General features: G+C 36.7%; 1 long non-coding RNA gene across 1 annotated transcript; it reads left to right on the top strand.

The window, feature by feature from the left end:
• The first annotated feature begins 2,348 nt into the window (after positions 1-2,348).
• Positions 2,349-4,208, top strand: LOC121051516. Its single transcript, XR_005805946.1, has 3 exons — positions 2,349-2,622; positions 3,938-4,004; positions 4,073-4,208. It is a non-coding gene; the product is annotated as an uncharacterized LOC121051516 (long non-coding RNA).
• Positions 4,209-20,007: the final 15,799 nt, after the last annotated feature.

The following is a 20,007-nucleotide window of genomic DNA, read 5'->3' as shown; positions in this document are numbered from 1 at the left end:
CCATCGTATCTGAAAGAAAAATGAAACAAAATGAAACCTAACCTCTCTCTCGAGCTCTCTCAGTCGTGAAATCCCTCTCTCCCCCCTCCCACAAAACCCCCTTCTCGAGCTCTTCCAGTCATGAAACCCCTCTGTCTCTCTCTCCCCCTCCACGAAACTCCTCACACTATCTCAGTCTCTCAATCTCCTTGCTTCTATTCTTTATCCCCTGAAGATAAGAGTGCCCTAGATCCACTTTCCCTCTCCTCCTCGCCTTCAAACTAGGGTCAATTGAAGAGATGCAAAAGACGAAGGTGTCCGAGATGGCAGAGGCGAACGTGCTGTGCTTCGATGTCCTTAACCTCTTCAGTCTTCGACCGCCGCCACCATCTCCGCACAAAGCTCCAAAACAAACCACCTCTAGTCCCCAAAGACACCCTAGACTTCCCCCTCACAGGTATTTCAAGCTCTTTCGCTTCTGTAACTTTTGATTTTTTGTGCTTCCATATGCTATTTTGCTTCGTCTTTCTTTGACTTTGTTGATCAATTTCAGAAAGCATCTACATCCCTTCACAGGACTGGTCGCCATCCTCATCAATATCATTGGAGTCTCCGATCTCTGTAAGCATCTCTCTATATATACGTATGATTTGAATTGTGTGATGCAGATGAGATCAATAGGCTCACTGACGATGATTTGGAAGCGCTACAAAATCTGGGATTCTGAAATGGTTTTGCTGTTATTGTTTTACTTTTTTAGCTTTTAATTAGAGGTAGAGGTTGGTGGTTTTGATAATATATCTTATAAGAGAGTGTTGTAGAGGTCGGTGGCTATGCCCAAGGAGTTGTTCAGTGGCTTCTTTCTTCAGTACTCGGTCAGTCATTGCTTGAATTTTGGTTATCTACATTTTGTTTAATGCATACATGATCCATGTGTTACTTATAAGTTTGTTTTTCACTCTTGAAAAATTGAAATCTTTGCTAGAACTTGGCAATGTTAACTAGTGGAGTAGAGAATGTCGGTTTTGTTTTCGTCTGTTCGGACCCTTTTTAGTTACCCATTAATTTGGCAATCCATTAATTTTTTTTTTGTTGACTTCCTGCAGGAACAACAAGTAACATTATCACTTATATTGCATGGTATATATACTCTCTTCTTATTTAGTTATTTGTGTCAAAATGTCTGGTTCTATTTTCTGTTGCTGAAAGTTCCAGTTTTCTGTCAATACTTTCGACACAGTCATTGTCAATTTGTGTCCATCTGATCCCACCTTCCTCAGCTTTGTCTATTCCAAATTGCTTTCTTTCTTGTTTTTCTTACTGTTTTGCTTTGCTGATATGTGTAGTTTCTTTTTGTTTAGGCTCGCTTCTTTTTCCAGCTCCTTGCTTAAAAATATGTGATTTTGGGTACTCAAAGGTATGATTCTCTGTTTTCTATTTGTTACTTATCCTTTTCTTTTGGATAATGTCTTTGTTACTTATCTAATGTATACTTTGTGTCCACACTTTTAATAGAAAGAAAGGGAGCTCAAAGCTAGTCAAGATGAACTTCTAATAGAGCACTTGTTTATATATCAGTTACCTTTATGGATTACCATAGCTAAGCCAATCCCCTGGACTATTGTCTTTCTTGTTAGAAACTTAAGGCCTACCTGATACTTGTCTCATAATTTTTTTTTTATAACTCTGTGCACTTTGATGGGATCGATCCTATTAAGCTAATCATTTTTCTTTCCACGAAACATATGGATCGGATCTGCTATAGCACTTGTATAGATGAGCATGATTGATTTAGGCAATTATGTTCATTTGTATGCATTTCTTGGATCATTATCTTTTATGTATCTAATAATTGGTAGCTTTGGGATTAGAGCACTCAGTGGTTTGTTTGCTTTTGTGTGTGTTTTCCAAATGTTCAGAAGTTTTAATTACCAACAGAGTTATACATGTGGTGGAAGAACTCATATAGGCACCTTGGCCTTGGAAAGAGTAAGAATGCTGGTTGTATTGATTTTATTTCTAAGTTGTCAACTCTGATATTAATTTCCTTATACTTTTGCTCATTTTTCCTACTCTTGTCGGTTTAGTGTGCTTTGAGGTGAGTTCTTTTTGTTATGTCCTTAAACTGTTCTCTGTAAATGAGCAGGTAGGCTGGTGGGTGGACGACTACCTAAAAATTCAGATGATCCCTTTGGAAGACTCGTATGAATAACTCTTGGTGTTGGCAGATTTGTTGGTAGGACTTACGTACATATTTAGATTATTGCTTTTATGAAACTGATTGCATTTATTAAATTATCTCCCATAGTGAGAACTATCAAGTCTAGGATACCTTGTCACCACAATTTGCTTAAGGTATTGCCTTAATCACTGTTTGCTTCAGTTTGTAGACAATATTTACCAAAATAATTGAAAACCGCATTGAAAAGTTTAGTTCCAAACTTCTAATTAATTGAAATGCTTCTGAAAATCAATCTAGACCCTCTAGCTTCTCTCCCCTCAAAACCAGAAATACCCAATTCGAGAGTAGTTTGGTTTTCTGCTTTTGATCAAGATTTGTAGAAAGACAAAAGGAGAGAGTTTCTGAAGTGGAGGGCTTTGTTTTGGTTTGTTTACTGTCTATATATGTTGCCTTGCCTAACTGTAAGTGACTTCTATTTTCTGAATTTGTGTTTCTTTTCTTGATATTATGTTCTTGTTGTTCATTCTTGATCAATAGCATGTTGTTCCAAATGTGAGGTTACCTTCCAAATAATTGAGTTAGTTTTCCATCTTAATGTAGGATTTCCTTGCTAGTGTGAGTGACTTTGTACTTGAAATTTTGCTTGTTATATCTCTTTCCCAGCTTTACTTTGGAATTCTTTTGGTTTGGGTTATCTGGTGGTTGGTTCTCATTGTTCTATTAGTTGATGAAACGGTTTCCGTGAGATGGTGAGTGTGCAGCTGAGATGGGTTGGTGTTACTTGACTTTTTAAATGTTCTTTAATCCTTTAGGATTTGCTTATGTTTGAGTTGATGTGTTTCTGCCTTTATGTCTCAATTTCAGTTTTAGGAGAAGGTCCAAAGTACGTTTTACCTTTTTATTTCTTTTCTAATGGAATCCTTTTTTTTTTTGAATTCCTTGCTTCTTTCTTCTTCTGTTTTTTTTTTTCCTGCTTTTATCTGACTTACTATGATCTATCTGGTGTAGAAATATGATTCTTATTCCTGAGTACTTGTTGATGAATGCATATCTTCTCTTTGCACTTGTGTTATTTCAGATTATTGGATTTTGTTATATATTATGCATGATTAATCTTTCTTTAATATTTTGGTCATATGTTTGGAATCAATCATTGTGATGATAACCTGCAATGTATTTGATCCGTGAGTTCTATGTTTAAGTGGTATACAGACTCAATTTTGTGCTATGAGAGACTTCTACCTGAAGTACTGTTTTATTGATATTATTCTTCTCTTGATTTTAAACTGTTTTCATTATGTTCTTCTTGAAATTAGTCTTGTGATTGTCAGGTTTCCCATCATTGAATTATGAGGTTTGGATTTAGGTGATTGCATTGCATGTTTTCTCTCCATTTGCTGCGTTCCCTTCTTCAAGCATTGAACTGGAACCATTATGGTTATGATTCAATTTTACACTTTTGTCTAGATGTGGACATAATGTTGATTCATTAGGAAGCCTCTACCTTAAAATTGAAATAGGTGTACTTTCTAAGTCTATGTGGTGGAGGTGGATTCTACTTGCAAGATAATTATCTTCGTATGGGTTCTCTTTATTGTCATCTTGCAGTTTTGAGATTGTTATGAAATCTCGTATTGTTTGTCTCGGTTGAAAATGAAATGTCATACTATCTGCCATATCAAGAGTTGAAGTTTGTTTACATGATTTAGAACGTGTATAGATGTCTTCGACTCACATTATCATGTAACTAAGGCTATTATGTTTTCTGTGCTGTAGGAAGCACCTGCTATAGTCAAGTCCTACTATGACAAAAGAATAGTTGGATGCCCTGGTGTTGAAGTAGGTAAACTCCTCTAGCTGCATCTTTTTCTTCCCCCCTGAACTTACATCATTCCTCTTTTTTTTAAACAGTGCACAAGGGGTTCTGTTGTTCTCTTGGACAATGATGGTGCAGCTGCATTAGTGCTAGCTAGTGGGGAGAAGGAACTTGAATGCAATAGTGTTAGCATGTGGATGTTTTTGGAACAATGATATTGTATCAGCTTTTGCTATCTTTCAATGTAATTAGCTAGAATGCAGCAACCATCAAGCTAGGAAGAATGCCTTCTTTGGTTTTATGAAATGGATGGATATATGAATGTTATCTCTTTTGGTACATTAGATTGTTGAATTAGAGTATTTCAATGCCTAAATCTTATATATTGTGCATTATTTTTGTGGAAATATTTCAGGTAAAGAATTGAAAATAATCAAACAACAGTCAATTACATTACGTTGTAAGAATATGTATATATCGTTAATCACACAACAAATCAATTTTAATCACACAACGGTACCAACTAAATTTTGTTGTCTCATTAAAACTCACACAACAGAACGAATACATATCAGTTGTCCAATGTTAAATCACATAACGGTATAGAAATAAGATGTTGTATGACTTATGAAGAAGCCTCACACATACAACAGTTACTTATGATACCTGTTGTGTGAAGGAACAACCAACAACAGTCGCCATATTTTTCTGTTGTATGATAAGTTAACCAACAACAGCGTGTACTTACTTCTGTTGTCTGAGTGTTATTTTTCTGTTGTGTGAGAAGTTAACCAACAACAGCGTGTGCTTACTTCTGTTGTCTGATCACCATCGAAAATGCACCGCATCCAATTTCTGGCATTGGCATGCGCAGAATTGGTGCAACGGTTATAAGCAATGCGTTGTGTCTATGATATTCAGATAACGGTGTTTCACCGTTGTGTGAGTGTGCTCATCAAACAACATCGAGATAGACGACAGACATGGTCCACATCACACAACAGATTTCCACCGTTGTGTGATGCAGTTTTTGTAGTAGTGAAGAGACAACATGAAGCTTTACTAGGACTATTTCTTCATACACCAACATGCATACCTTTGAACTACCAATTTAGGGCATCTCCAACAGATTAGCTAAATTTGATTTTTAGCTATATTTAAGTATTTTTGAAGCAAAATTCAACTCCAAGAGACTAGCTATAGCTAAGTTAAATTTAACTGTAGCTAAAATTGTTAGCTATATTTAGCTAGAGAATCCTACATAGCTAAAACAAAAGTTATATTTCTCTCTCTTCTTTTGTCCACATGTCAGTTTATGATTCGCTAAAATATAGTATATCATTTACAAATAGCTACCATTGTTGGAGCAACATTGTTAAATCAATAGCTATATTTCACAACTTTAGCTAAATTTAACTAAAAATTAATTTATACTGTTGGATATGCACTTATTTGTTATTGTCTCATCTTAGTAGATAAGGTTTCCAATCATCTTTTTTTTTTATTTGAATCTAAATGTGATAGCTCGAGTGTGTATAGTGACAAAACAGTCCAATACCAAACTTGGCATTGGTATCAACCAAATTTCGTGGTAAATTTTCTTGACCAACTTATTAAATAAAGTCACACAAAGAACATTCTGATGAACTTCACCTAAATCGTATGGTTATTCAGCTTCATCTTGGAGGGATATGGTTTCTTCACTAGATGAGATAATAGATTTCCAACATTTTCAAGGTAAACTTTGTCCTAGACTCATTGAGTTGCAGCATTTGGAATATATAGACCTCAATTCAATTAGGTTGAGCCAAATTCCTGATTTCATTGGTTCTCTCTCTAATTTAAGATACCTCGATCTCTCTATGTTCGTTTTGCTCGTCAACTCCGATCCCATATCAAATTAGATATCATACACAATTGCGACATCTTGAGTACACAAATTACATGCTTTTGTCATACATCTTTTCATCCAAGTGTCTTCTCCAACAAATCCATATACTCTAGTTGAAGTATAAATGTTCTCTCTGGTTAATTAATATGCGAATTGAATGCTGTTTACCATATTACTTCGTCTTTGTCTCTATCTCTCTCTCTCTCTCTCTCTTTTTGCTCCTCTTTCAATTGGAGATTAATTTTTTGTATCGACTATAGTGTAAGATTAATGTGGAGTACAATACAGATATCTATAACCTTAATTTTCATTTGGAATCAGAGCCGTTGTGCTCGATTAAGTATCCTTTTAAATTTTGATTTAAAAAAAAAAGTAATAATAATAATTTTGAAAAACCCAATAACCGAAGGGGGAAGAATCTATAGTCGTGTTTGATCTGGACCTGTTTTACAAAAGCCCAACCCACAACTGACTACCCAAAAGGCCTGCATATAAACTGGGACTGAGCAAAACTTTACTGTTGATATCATAACGGTCAGCTCCAAATCTGGGTTGCACTAGATACTAGGGTTCCTCAATTAAGAATTCAACAATCTAAATTTTTCATCAAAACTTGTTGAAACCTTAATCGAATAACCTCAGCATCTTCTATTTTGCCTTTGGATCGTTGCTAACCAAACCTTAATCTAATAACCAAACCTTCATAAAGTTCTCAAACCCAGGTGTATGCTAATCGAAATTCCTTTTCATATATGTTCCAGTTTTAAGGTTTCTGCAATTTAAATTCAACTAGCCTTTGTTGAGGCCTATATATATGACTGTTGCAGATGGTTGATTGATTTTCTGAGTATTTGTTTTCTCTTGGTTGCTGTGTTGTTTGCCTTTAGCAAATCTATGTCTCCTAATTCATTGTAAAACTTCACAATAAGCTTTATTCACAAAACTCAAATAGAAGAATTTATAATCGTCTTGATCCAGTTTTAGTTAAAGCTTTTCACATATATATTGCTCATAGCAGTCCCATGTAAAAGATTTTAACTAAACCTTAGTATCAGATCAACAACCTGTGATATTGGTATTAGAAGTTGGAATCCTTGCTCCCCACAGGAGCTTTAAATGACTATGGCTCCTGAGATCAATGTCAGCATATAATAAGATTTAAAACTCACATGCGGAAGTAACTAGAACTGTTCTTCTTGCCACTCTAGGTGTTGAGATGATCTAATTAACCTACAGTGGAGTTTTTATTTTGAGTATATGACTATAGTCTTTTTGCCACTCTAGGTAAAGCAAGACACTTTCATAAGCATGTCGCTATGGCACTTCATTTTCCTGCCTATTCTTCTATCAACCTAAAGTAATTGACACAGTCCCACTGTAGAATGAATAGGCAGGCTCTACCTGCAAGTGAAAGCAACTGTTGGCATGATAACTGTTGAAAAGTAATTGACACTAGGAAGTTCTAAATTAATCTACTATTGAAGAATAGACAGCCATATAAATACTTGTACGGCATGAGCTTCTTCTCGTTATAAGATTCAGTGAAGTGTTTGAAGTCCTTTTGGCACTCCAGGTAGGGCTGACACAATTAATATATATTGGGGCTCTTCATTAATGCCTGGTATATTCTACAATTTCTATCTTTAAGGAACTGTTAATGTTCACATATGCATGAGCTTATATTTCAGGAGGATAAGTAAACTCAAACCTCTAAATAATTTTGAAAGGTAAATCATGCCATAGAGCTCGTACTAGGTCTATTGATTCGTAAACATAAGACTTCATATATCTTATAAAGTCCATGGGTGTATTTGCATATATTACTTTTATATACCCTTGAGTAATATTGTTCCTTGAAATGCTGGTTATGTGTTTATATAGTGAAGATCCTAGAAGGAGCCTAGAGGGGGGTGAATAGGCTCACAACCAATTTTTTTTCGTTCAAAACTTTCTCAGGGATTGCAACTGGGTGATCAATCCTGAGTGCTGATATTGAACAGAATATATTGAACAATCAAGCAAACCAACTAAAGCATTAAAGAACACAAATTTTTGTTAACGCAGTAAACACCCTATCAAGGGAAAACATCTGCGTGGCCTTTAACTCTTGAAAGACCAAAACCAATTCACTATGAAACCAAATTACAAGATTACAACACAGTGATTGCACTGAACTCGGCAACCATTCTAGACTGACTCACTAGACTGTTTGTACTTAACTCTTGCTAATTGTTTACACAAGTGAACAACTCAGAAATCTCAGCTATGAACGTAGCAAGTTCTTCTTGGAGATTTCACCTTTGAAGTTTGCAATACCCAAATGACCTCATGGGATGCAAGATATGATATGTATGAATGATTGAATGGTTTGTTGTTTTTCAAATTGTTTTCAACATGGAACAAGACACTTTGAAAAACAGAAAACCAAAGAGATAGAACTTTAAACAACAAAGGGATTGAAAACCCAAATATTTTCAATGCCTGAGAATGAACAGAGAACTCATATATATATATAGGAGGAAGAGAAAGCACAGTTCACTCAAAGAACCCTTAAACTCAATTGGAGAAGGTAAACCCATACCCATAATTTTAGATTGCCCATGTAAACCCATGCTCCTAATTTCAATTGGGAATACCAATTCAAGAAACCAAAACACTGAAGCTCCATAATCAAAACTGACATAGGAATGGAACCCATGAAAAACCATTGGGTTTGAGAAAGAGATGCCATGCATGAGCTTACTTGAGCCATGGGAAGAGGGGTCTTCTTTTGAACTGCAAGGTTGAAGCTTGATCTTGGACAAGACAACAAGGTGAGATGGGATGGGGAAGCACGACAACAAGGCAGCAAAGCAGCAAACTGAGATGAGGTATGAAGTTGCAATTGAACTAATCTTCAAAACTTGGTGTTGGCTTTCGACAGCAAGATAGCCACACAAGAGAGACAATTGCAATTAAACAATTATGCTGAGATGGGAAAGCTGCCAGCAAACTGATCTTCCAGACTTCACGAGGGTCTTTGACAGCAAAACAACCAAGTCAACCACAACAAATGTATTTAAACAAGTATGGGCTTGGGCTGCAACCTTGGGCTTCTTAATGAGTAGAGTTTTGTGAAGAAGGAATGCCAACACTATACCAACAATCTCCCCCTTTGGCATTCCTAAACAAAACACTACTTTGCAACATAAGACTAGCCTAACATTTAGACAGCAGCTGCAAAATAAACCTGAAACAATTGCACAAGCAATACCAAGTGAAGCATGGGCACAAGATAAACAATGTAACCAAGCATTTGAGATCACATGAAGCATTATCAATAAGGAACAGCCACAAAAGCTACCAAGAACAAGAACACCCTAAAATCACCCCTAATACTTCTCCCCCTTTTTGTCTAGGAATGACAAAGGGAAAAAGCTATCAACAAGAACAGAAAACATCCATTCAAGAGCACAAAATCTGCAGAAAAAAAAAACAAATGGCCAACTTGGATAACATTTTTGAAATAACAACCTTCAATTTTGAAGAACACAAGGAAGACCACATGTATCAATGAATACTCCCCTTCAATATATGCAGCGGATTATTGAGAATTTAAAAATGCAAGCAAGCAAGGATGAAGGACACAGTCAATCCTAGATTTATCTTGACAAGCCAGGCAAAGAGCCACAGAGGATTGCAGAGCACATTTGAATCCCTCCAGATCCCACAAAGAAACTCAAGACAATTTGATAGTTCCTTTTTGTAAACACAGCTCAAAGATGACTTGTAGCATTTCATGATTCTTGAATTTTTTGAGAAACTTGAGCTAAACCATCCAAGGGATAAGAATTGAAACATAAGAGATTACAAAGGAATGAGATGAAGTCCTATTTGTTTTCATTGATCCTTATCTCTCCAATTTTTTTTTTTTTTTTTTTTTTATAATTTATTTAGCTCATAATCATTTGCTTTGTTAAGCTGGAGCTTTTAGGAATAAACCCATATTTTTGACCCATGTAACAAGTCTTATGTCAATGGCTTTCAAACCAGTTGGTTTTAAGGCATTAAGTGTAACAAGGACACTCCAAAGGACATATCAACTCGAGTCAAAAAGAGGATATCAAACAAGAAGATACCACCGGGGTGACCAAGCCATTCCCTTTTCTTCCCAATCCTCATATCGTTCACCACGACCGAGGCCTGTTTACTTTGGGAATAGCCTGGCCAAGCTTCTCTAAATATTTTCACGAAGAAGCATAAACTACTCATCTCAAACCATCATAAAAACTTAGCACAATATAAAACCCCACAAGAGATTTAGGTGCAAGAGTTTAAGATAATAGAGTTTTCAAACAAAAAAAGAGCAGTGAACAATAGAAAGCTGATGCAAAGAGTCTTGAGAACCTTAAGTGACCAAGGAAGAAGAAATTATGAACACACTACCCTCTGATCTTAGATCAAGACATGATCAGTATTTTCCAGGATTGAAACAATGCATGCAATCCCCAAAGGAAATAAACCACTTATTTTTCACAACCTACACTAAATGCATCACACATAATATATAACAAACAGCCTGCATATATGAGTGAGAATATTCAAACAGTTGAGCACACTCCAATAGACTTCCTAAGAGACTCAAAACGAAGGTTGTCTAAAGGTTTTGTAAACAAATCAGCCAATTGATTTTCAGTGGGAATAAATTCCAGCTCAAGGATATTTGCATCAACAAGATCACGAATGAAATGATATCGAATATCAATATGCTTTGTGCGTGAGTGCTGAACAAGATTCTTAGAGATGTTAATGGCACTAGTGTTGTCACAAAAGATTGACAACTTACCTTGAGGGAAACCATAGTCGTTCAACATTTGTTTCATCCATAACATTTGGGTGCAACAACTACCAGCTGCAATGTACTCGGCTTCGGCAGTTGAGAGAGACACACAGTTTTGCTTCTTGCTATGCCATGAAACAAGATTGTTTCCCACAAAGAAACATCCACCCGAGGTGCTTCTTCGATCATCCACATTTCCTGCCCAATCCGAGTCAGTATAACCTGCAATCTCAACATTGGAATCAAAGGTGTACACCACCCCATAGTTAGAAGTTCCAGAAACAGATCTAATGATGCGTTTAACATCCTTTAGATGTGATTCCTTAGGATTAGCTTGATATCTAGCACAAACACCAACACTAAAAGAAATATCGGGTCTGCTAGCAGTAAGGTACAACAAGCTTCCTATCATGCTTCTATACAAGGTTTGATCAACACTAACTCCAGTCAAATCCACATTAAGTTTTGAATTAGTTCTCATGGGATTTCGGACAACAGTAGCAGCATCCAAACCAAACTTTTGCACAAGGTCATTGGCATATTTGGTTTGAGAGATGTAGAGACCATCACTCATTTGTTGGACTTGCAGACCAAGAAAATAATTTAATTTGCCACACAAACTCATTTCAAACTCATTTTTCATGATATTAGTGAATTCTTCAATCAATGAATCTGAAGTTGAACCAAAAACAATGTCATCCACATAGACTTGAGCAAGAATTAAATGATGAGAAGTTCTTTTTACAAACAAAATTTTGTCAATTGAACCTCTAACATAGCCTTTATCCAAAAGATGAGAGGAAAGTCTCTCATACCAAGCTCTAGGGGCTTGTTTCAGCCCATAGAGATCTTTCTTAAGTCTATACACATGGTCGGGATGGATAGGATCTATGAATCCTGCAGGTTGTTCAACATACACTTCTTCTTGAAGAACACCATTTAAAAATGCACTTTTCACATCCATTTGATAAAGAATAAACCTCAAATGACATGCAATGGCAAAGAGAAGACGAACAGATTCAAGCCTTGAAACGGGGGCAAAGGTTTCATCAAAATCAAGACCTTCAACTTGAGAATACCCTTGAGCAACAAGCCTTGCTTTGTTGCGGGTAATCTGACCCTTTTCATCAGATTTGTTTTTGAAAATCCATTTTGTTCCAATGACATTTGAAGAGTCCGGTCTAGGAACCAAAAACCACACATCATTTCTAGCAAATTGACTCAATTCATCTTGCATGGCATTTATCCAATTTACATCACACAAAGCCTCTTTGGCATTTTTAGGTTCTATAACAGAAACAAAACCATAAAATGTAATGATGCTAATATCTTCTTGATGCTTTGCAATGAAACATGAAAGAATAGAGAGATTGCTTACAACCCTTTTTGCTTGTCTCCTTGTTTTCAAACCATCATTCACATCACCAATGATGTCAGAAGAGGAATGATCCTTATGTACTTGCTGCTGTCCAGTTCTGTAAACTGGCTGGATTGCAGAGGTATCATCAATCCCCTCTGAAGCTTCCTCATCTTCTTGGCCTTCAGCAGCAGCATCATCATCCCTCTCTCGAAAAGTACCTGATCAAAACTTATACAAGGAGTATGTGAGAGCACAATTGAGTCATCAATAGAGACATTAATGGTTTCCATCACAGAACAAGTTCTCTTGTTATAAACCCTATAAGCTCTACTATTCAATGAATAACCAATAAAGACTCCTTTGTCACTTTTAGCATCAAATTTGGCAAGATATTCTCTATCCCTATAGATGTAGCAAGGGCTGCCAAACACTCTCAAATGGCTCACATTTGGTTTCTTTCCTTTCAAAATCTCATAAGGAGTTTTTTCAGTTCCCGATCTAAAGATGACCCTATTGATGGTATAGCAAGCATTGCTAATCGCTTATGCCCAAAAAGTATGAGCAAGACTAGCAGAGTTTAACATAACTCTTCCCATTTCAATTAAAACCCTGTTTTTCCTTTCCACAACACCATTTTGTTGCGGAGTTATGGGAGCCGAGAACTCATGCTTAATTCCCATATCATTACAAAACTCATCGAATGAAGCATTTTCAAATTCAGTTCCATGATCAGTTCTAAGTCTTACAATGCATTTATTTGAAGAGTATTGCTCATTTGAAATCATTTTGCATAAGTTTTGAAAGTTGTCAAAAGCATCAGATTTTTCACACAAGAATTTCACCCAAGTGAACCTAGAAAAATCATCGACTAGAACAAGCATGTACTCAATTCTTACCACCTAAGCTTTTGGTTTGAACAGGTCCAACCAGATCCATATGCATTAAATCCAAAGATTGTGAAGTAGACATAGAATTAATGACCCTATGTGAGGAACGAGTTTGCTTCCCAAGCTTGCAACCCTCACACATACCGGTTGGTTTCCCACTCAATTTGGGCAAACCCCTTACCCCTTCTTTGGTGGAGAGCTTCACCAAGTCTTGGTAGTTCACATGGCAGAGCCGTCTATGCCAAAGATTGAGAGTATCATCAGTCGAGGAGGAACTAAGACAAATCTGAGAAGAAACAGAATCATTAGCATTGACACAATAACAATGATCTTTGGACCGTAGTCCACCCATAACACTCTTACCCTTACCATCAAGAACAAGACATCTCAGCTTATTGAATCTAACCTCTTCAAAGTCATCACTCAATTGACTCACACTAATAAGATTAGCTTGGAGTCCTTCAACATACAACACATTTTTTAAATTTGGGATACCAGGAGCAGTTACAATCCCTTTTCCCACAACCTTTGCTTTCTTTCCATCACCAAAAGTGACAGAACCGCTGATAACCTCATCATAGAAGGATGAGAACCAGTTTTTATCACCTGTCATGTGCCTAGAACACCCACTATCCAAATACCAAGTATCACCTCTTCTAGATGAAAGAGCAGTAAGAGCAACCAAACATGTAGCAATGGAGTCATTTTCTTCAACATGTGAGAAACAACAAGAGGATAGAAGACACATTTCAGAAGGTTCAGAATCAGTTCCACAAATGTCAAAGGGTTTAAAATCAGCGGAGACAGGTGGATGAACTGAATTATTTTTCTTTGCCCAAACAAATTTTTCTTTTCTCGGGATTGCAACAAGTTTAGCAATCCTTCCAAATTCTTTCAAAGATTTTTCCAGACTTGACTGTAAAGAAAGAAGCAAAGAGTTTTCATGAGACTTTGTAGACTTTTGAGGATCATTTCTGAGTTTATGACATCTTGGTCTAATGTGTCCAGAAATACCACAATGGTGACAAATGGGAATGAATCTTTTGGATGACTTAGGGATACTTTCTTTAGGCAGCAACTTACTTTTCACAAAAATAGTTGGTTTTTTAGAGGAGCTTTCTCCAGAAAGAAAACCAAGACCTTTTTTGTCCCTATCAACTTTGCCCATTCCAATCATTTTGGAAACTTTATCAGATCCAATTGAAAATTTTGAAAACTTTTCTTGAGAATCATGTAAGGATTTTTCAAGGGAGTTTTTTTCTTCAGAAGTTAGAGAATTGACTAACCTGATTTGAGCATTCAAGTTCTCTTGCAGAGTCTCCACTTGACTTACCAATGCATTTCTTTCAATTTCCCACTTCTTGCAGGATTGCAACTTCTCAGCGATCCCAGATTTTTCTTTTTCACAAACAGCAAGTTGATCCTTCAATTCCTCAGTCTTTCCAATCATTATTTTTGAGGCTTTGTATAGTTGCTGGAACTTGTTAGAGACTACCTCCTCGGAGTGCTCATCATCATTAGATTCATCTGAGGACTCATTTTGGGTGGTACCAACAAGAGCAACATTTTCCTCTTCATGGTCGGACTGAGTTTCAGATTCACTATCACTCCAAGAGGTTTTAAAAGCTCTATTTGATTGAGACTTATATTTCTTGTTTGCACAATCAGCAGCAAGATGACCATATCCTTGACACTCAAAACATTTTGGTTTTTCACTGAAAAACTTCTTTTGAAAAGGCTTGGAAGACTTTGAGTATTTGTCATTAGAAGCATCATCGATTTGATTTCTTTTGGAAGAAGTGGAACCAGAAAAATTTTTAGAAGAGAATGACCTTCCGGATTTAAGAAATTTTTTGAACTGTTTTGTGAGAAGAGCAAATTCATCTAGATTAAAATCAGAAGGGTCTTCTTCTTTTTTCAAAGTACTTAAAGCAATTGATTTTTCTTTCTTACCCTTTCTCCTTTTTGACTCAAAGGTTTTCAAATTTCCCACAAGCTCATCTAATGAGTATGAATCAAGATCTTGAGCTTCCTCAATGGCAATTTGCTTAGCCTCAAAACTAGGAGGAAGAGCTCGAAGAAACTTTTTCACAATTCTATGCTCTAAAATAGGATCACCCAACCCATGACATTGATTGGTAATATTGATGAGGCGACTATGGAAGTCATCAACACATTCATCCTCTCTCATAGTCATTTCTTCAAATTCAAGCACAAGGCTTTGAAGTTTTTGTGCCTTCACCTTTTTGTTACCCTCATGAGTGGTTTGAAGTAATTCCCAAGAAGCTTTAGCAGTTGGACAATTTGTAATTCTTTTTCTTTCCTTATCCGACAAGGCAGTGAAAAGGCTATAGCGAGCTTTAGTATCACATTTGTGATCAAATTGCTCAGCAACAGTCTACTCACCTCTTGGTTTAGGAATAGGATTTGAAGTTTCAGTTTCCTTTTTAGTTGGTTCTATCCAACCCTTCTCTATAATCTTCCACAACTTATCCTCTTGAGATTGCAGGAAAGCCATCATCATTACTTTCCATTGAGAATAATCTTTCCCATCAAAATATGGAGGAGAGTTAATGGAACTAGAGACTCTATCACGGTCCATTCTAGGAGTCCAGAGGAACACACTAACACAGGTTAGTGACCCGCTCTGATACCAATTGAAGATCCTAGAAGGAGCCTAGAGGGGGGTGAATAGGCTCACAACCAATTTTTTTTTCGTTCAAAACTTTCTCAGGGATGGCAACTGGGTGATCAATCCTGAGTGCTGATATTGAACAGAATATATTGAACAATCAAGCAAACCAACTAAAGCATTAAAGAACACAGATTTTTGTTAACGCAGTAAACACCCTATCGAGGGAAAACATCTGCGTGGCCTTTAACTCTTGAAAGACCAAAACCAATTCACTATGAAACCAAATTACAAGATTACAACACAGTGATTGCACTGAACTCGGCAACCATTCTAGACTGACTCACTAGACTGTTTGTACTTAACTCTTGCTAATTGTTTACACAAGTGAACAACTCAGAAATCTCAGCTATGAACGTAGCAAGTTCTTCTTGGAGATTTCACCTTTGAAGTTTGCAATACCCAAATGACCTCATGGGATGCAAGATATGATATGTATGAATGATTGAATGGTTTGTTGTTTTTCAAATTGTTTTCAACATGGAACAAGACACTTTGAAAAACAGAAAACCAAAGAGATAGAACTTTAAACAACAAAGGGATTGAAAACCCAAATATTTTCAATGCCTGAGAATGAACAGAGAACTCATATATATATATAGGAGGAAGAGAAAGCACAGTTCACTCAAAGAACCCTTAAACTCAATTGGAGAAGGTAAACCCATACCCATAATTTTAGATTGCCCATGTAAACCCATGCTCCTAATTTCAATTGGGAATACCAATTCAAGAAACCAAAACACTCAAGCTCCATAATCAAAACTGACATAGGAATGGAACCCATGAAAAACCATTGGGTTTGAGAAAGAGATGCCATGCATGAGCTTACTGGAGCCATGGGAAGAGGGGTCTTCTTTTGAATTGCAAGGTTGAAGCTTGATCTTGGACAAGACAACAAGGTGAGATGGGATGGGGAAGCACGACAACAAGGTAGCAAAGCAGCAAACTGAGATGAGGTATGAAGTTGCAATTGAACTAATCTTCAAAACTTGGTGTTGGCTTTCGACAGCAAGATAGCCACACAAGAGAGACAATTGCAATTAAACAATTATGCTGAGATGGGAAAGCTGCCAGCAAACTGATCTTCCAGACTTCACGAGGGTCTTTGACAGCAAAACAACCAAGTCAACCACAACAAATGTATTTAAACAAGTATGGGCTTGGGCTGCAACCTTGGGCTTCTTAATGAGTAGAGTTTTGCGAAGAAGGAATGCCAACACTATACCAACATATAGATTTATTAAAAATTGGGACGAGTTTATATAGAATGACCAGTTAACTGAGTTTTTACCTTTGTACATAAAGACCTACAATTGTTGCATTAACCCTATAGATCAGTTGTAGTTAACTAAGGACCATTTTCTCAGTGAAACTAAAGAATAAAGGAATCATCTTTGCTCATTTGAGTATCAACTATTAAGAGAAGTTTTTGCGAGAATAAATTCATTTTTCTACTCTGTACCAAAAGATATACCTCTAAATTAAGTTATAGATTACTACAATTTTGTAATACTAGTTTTCATTTAAGCTTGACCTTTATTTTCCTATGTGACATTTGTGTAACAGTGAATCATTGAGTCCATCCTTCTTAATTCATGGTACTCATTTTTCAAATAAATTGTGTCTAAATTCATAGTACTCATTTCTGTTGCGACATTATATTGTTTAGTTTTACAAATCCATGGACAGGCAGTTAGGAAATTAAAAGATTTAATTGGGGCGAATAGACATAATATTTATTGAGGTTTTGTTTCTTGATTTCAACTGTTTTTCATCAAGAAGAATAGACAGGCATGGTATCTGTACAGAAATTATATGCTTCTGTTATACATCTTTTCCTTCAACTGTCATCTACAACTAATCTTCTTCTTCTTCTTCTTTTTTTTCCATGTTTTTTCAAAGTTATTTGTATAGGGGCAAATCAAATAAAGATGAGTATCAAACATCACCATAATGTGTGAAGCTCCAACTTCACTGGTTTGGAACCTTGTGTTGAACCTATATAGGTTGGAATGAAAAGTGTCAAATTTAATACCTGAGCCTTTATTCTCACGTGTGCCCAGCAGTAGTGTTCCTTTTGGCTTCAAGCATAATTCCTTCAGTGCTGATTGTGCTTTATTCTAATACGAGTGCAAAAAGGGCAGCAGCCTAAAGATAAGATGCAATGTGCCATATTAGGGAAGTTACATGAGCTTGCATTACATTGTTTAGAGCTTCCTGAATGTCAAAATTTATGGGAGAGACCACGTTTCCAACGTCAATGAACTGCAAGTGAAAGCAACTGTTGGCATGATAACTGTTGAAAAGTAATTGACACTGGGAAGTTCTAAATTAATCTACTATTGAAGAATAGACAGCCATATAAATACTTGTACGGCATGAGCTTCTTCTTCCGTCATCTGAAATCAAGCTTGTTTTTATTTAAATGTTATGATGGAGACCAGAAAGCGCTTGAAACATCTATCCAATATCAACGCTTCCTTATCCGTCAGCCACCACCATGTTAATGTGACGACGAGGTGCATACAAGCGACTCTCTTCATGGGAAAGCGAAGCCAAAAATCAAGACTGTTGCAAATGGGAAGGAGTGTACTTTGGCCCACTGATAGACCATGTGATTCAACTTCATCTTGAAGGAGTCTCTTCACAAGGTGAGTTCTTTAAAAGTATAGGTAGTCTTAAACTCATTGAGTTGCAGCAGTTGGAACATTTGGACCTCAGTCACAATGACTTTAATGGAAGCCAAATTCCAGCTCTCATTATCATTGTGGTGATAATGATTTTGTTTAACTTTATCTTTAGGACCTTCATCTTTGGAACAAGTAGGTGCATGCTTCCCTTCAGTTGAGGAGTTCACAGTTGCCATGGACAACAATATAGCAATACAAGTTTTCTAGGTCGGAGTGCAAGTTAAATTCACAATTATTATAACTATACTAATGGAAGGTTTTTGGTACTATAGCTTAGGAATAACAGACGATTCTGCCACTGCCTCTTCTCTGTTCTTACGGAATTGCTCCAACACCTGTCTACTTCCTGTCCTGCTGCTCAGTACTACCATGGCACCGTTTAGTGGCGTGGCTCTGCTTCTTTGGAAGCTAATCGGTGCAGGCAGAGAGAGGCATATAAGAAAGAGTTCTGGTATAAGGAGAGCAACCGAGAAAATTTTCCGCTATTGGATTTTGATCAAACAGCAAAGCTACTTGGTCTTGAGGGTGAATTCAGGTCTTCCTTTCTTCGCATCAGCTTCTCTAATTTCAGGTCACAGGGATGAAATCATTTTTAGGTTTTGTTTATTGGTTCGGTAATTTGGATGGTATTCTACACTAAAGTTTCAGTTTTGATTTCTTATTGGGTACTTTTGCTTTTGTTCTTTCATTTCTGCTAATTTTATTTAATTGGGTTATAGATAACAGTGGGATGTACTATCTGGTTACTCTCCACCCCTACCCATGAAGAGGTATAGTTATTGATTCTTCTTTCTTTAACTTCCTGCAGTCACATGTTTTGTGATGTCTGTATTGATGGTTATTTGTTTGTTCAAAGGAGGGTTTCTCTACTAATGGCGGCTGCAACCCTTCAAGTGGCTATAGTTGGTTCTCTCTTTGATCTGGCCATTGTTGGAAAGTATATTGGCATTTAATTAGGATGATCTGTTAGAATATTTTCAGCATCAATTTGTATCAATCTGTATTCATTCTGTAAACAATCACGTTAACTATCTTTCCTTCTTAGTCTCCTAACTAGATAGAGATTCTTAGCTTTGAAGATGTAATCTCTATATATATTGCTCATAGTTAATACAAGGAAATCATTCTGGTATAATATATTTTCCTATATGGTATCAAAGCAGGTTTTGGAAACCTAGCTCTTTCTTTCTTGCCGCACTTGCTGTGTTTCTTTCTTTTCCGTCTTCACCAACCTCCATGACTAAAGACGAAGTTATTTCCTCTGCTTCAGGCGGCTCTTCTGCTGATGATCCCACCAACCCTTTATTCCTCCATCATTCTGACCATCCTGGTCTTCTCCTTATTACAAAAAGATTGAATGGCGACAACTATAATTCCTGGTATCGTTCCATGAGGATTTCTCTTAGTGCCAAAAATAAAATCAGTTTTATTACGGGAAAAGTCAAGGAGCCTTCTGTGAACTCCGATGTACATGATCTCTGGCAACGTTGCAATGACATGGTGCTATCCTGGATCCTTAATTCTCTTGAACCAGATATAGCTGACTCCGTCCTTTCATGTGCTACTCCTCATGCCGTTTGGGAAGACTTGCGGGAAAGATTTTCATTAGGCAATGCTCCCCGCATATTCCAGATCCAACGAGATATATACAAGATTGAACAAGGGCAGTTGTCTATTGCCGCATACTACAC

The sequence above is a fragment of the Rosa chinensis genome, chromosome 1 (genome assembly GCF_002994745.2).
Source record: "Rosa chinensis cultivar Old Blush chromosome 1, RchiOBHm-V2, whole genome shotgun sequence".
Classification (NCBI taxonomy): domain Eukaryota; kingdom Viridiplantae; phylum Streptophyta; class Magnoliopsida; order Rosales; family Rosaceae; genus Rosa; species Rosa chinensis.
The sequence above is the reverse complement of the archived record's forward strand: the minus strand, read 5'-3'. Positions and strand labels throughout refer to the sequence as shown.